Source organism: Anopheles nili, chromosome 2 (assembly GCF_943737925.1).
Source record: "Anopheles nili chromosome 2, idAnoNiliSN_F5_01, whole genome shotgun sequence".
In the NCBI taxonomy this organism is placed as follows: Eukaryota; Metazoa; Arthropoda; class Insecta; order Diptera; family Culicidae; genus Anopheles; species Anopheles nili.
This window is the reverse complement of record NC_071291.1, coordinates 23,471,773-23,473,908: the sequence shown is the minus strand read 5'-3', so window position 1 is coordinate 23,473,908 and position 2,136 is coordinate 23,471,773.

Sequence of the window (2,136 nt, the reverse complement as noted above, 5' to 3'; positions counted from 1 at the left end):
ATTTCGAAAATGATTAATCTAATTCGTAGCTAATAATCTTCAGTAAGTTCGCGATACGTAGAAGCAACTCACTGCGCCACCTGAGCAAGCGTAACCTAGTACAAGTGGCCGCGATATAAGTTCGATCGTGTATGCTAGCGGAGATAGTACGGCGTTGTCGGAAATAGTACAATGTTGCGATGTTTTTTTTTTTGCTCGGCACGCTGTCTCTGCAGATATTCACTTCGCTTTCAGAGTATGCTTTCGACGGATGACACAGTTACACTACACAATTGACAGAGAAGAACCGGCTCCTAGTGAACCTCGGAAATGTTATGAGCTTCCCCTTGGGGATCACTGTGACACATGCAACATCAATGCTTTATTGCGAACGATGTTTGCATAGGAAAAGTACTTATGGTACACCCGAGCAGCGTAAGATAAACACGCGCTTCACCAAAATCAATAGATTTCTTTTGTAGCGTACGCCTGAGTCGCCGGATGCTGTCCGTAGCCGTCTTCTGCGGGACGCATTTATTTTGCATGGTCCATGCATGTGACCCGTCTGTTAAACTGCCCGGTTAAACCTACATGATAATGTCTTAGCCAATGATAGAAGTTGATGTTGCTCGATATTTTGATGAATGGTTTTTCTTTTAGCTACGGTTTGCTGCGACATTTCTGTCGTTCGATTATTGATGCCGTGATTGGGTGTAGTATTAAACTTTCGTGTTTCCATTAAATTTCCACAGCCATAAGTACCGACAAACGCTCGGGCAGTTTGTCATTCTCCGCGTTCGTGTCTTTGGAAACGCATAACGCGTACTCCTTCAACTAAGGGATATGTGTTTAGTGCATTGGGATGCCTTTAGTAAGCTTCTGCCGTCGTACTCTCTGGTGTCATCTACTATGTCTCGTATATGTACCCGGTATAGATGTACCGTGGCCCTTACCGCGCGAGATATTGCCGACTTCAATATCACACGATCGTTTTGCATATTTTTGACTGTGTGCTTCGCATTTTACGCTAATTAGTTCGATTCCTCTCATTACGATCTAGGTAGTCCTTATGTGTGTGGTTGTTTTGAATCAATGCTCATTACTTTTCACGCCGGCTCCTCTCGTCCTGCGACGTCGATATTTATTAACTCTGATCAATGGATGTTTAAATACCATATAAAATACTTCACAATACACTGTCGCCTAGCAAACCATCTTGCACTATCGCTGGGTTCTTAAAATGGCTTTTCGCTGTTCAACGCCGTCTTGTATACATGCTATACCATACGCAAAACTTTGCACTACTTCATACGATTTGTCCCATTTTTAATTTGTCAAGAGACCTAGTTAGAATGTCAGTGCCTCTTGCTGGTGGGCAGCGTACCATACATTGACGAAAGATATAGACATTCATAGCTACGCGTGAATATACTACTATTGTCTACTGATAACTTTATTGTTCACCCTTCCTTACGCTGCACATGAGTATACACGGACAGATTGGCCTAGTTCTACCGTCATCAACCAGCTGACCCGTGCAAAGAAAACGATACATCACGCCGTATGGGCAAAACATTTTGCTAACGATCAGAACAACACCTACTGTGATCGATCACGTCGAATAGCCGATCTATTGCGTTCCGTAGAACAGGAATTATGAGCACGTTAAATTATCTACTGCGATATTGATGGCATGATGCTAACAGTACAGCTTTCGTTTCTCTTGTCCTTCGCAGTAACACTGCGGTTGTCCGCCAGACACAGACGAAAACATATGGATATCTACAATTCCACAATTACGACATTATGTCATGCGTAAAAACGTACACGACGATACGTGGTTCTTCTTCCGTCAATTTAACTAGAACTGTCTGGCTGGCCCGAGTAACAGGATCAACATCCACGTTAATTATTGCGATATTACACAGCGGCATTGCATTCATGTTCGCGCGCCTACCTCCATTTTGCTTATAAACCATTACACCCCTGCAACTATGCACGGGACAATTGTACAATTATCAACCTTACACATCGATCTTACTTGCCGTTAAATACTAAAATCTATGACGCAGTCAAGCAGTCTCTAATGATTTCTAAAAATCTATTCCTGCTGCGCGACGCTCTAGAACGTCGTTCGATACTGTTCTTCCCCGAACG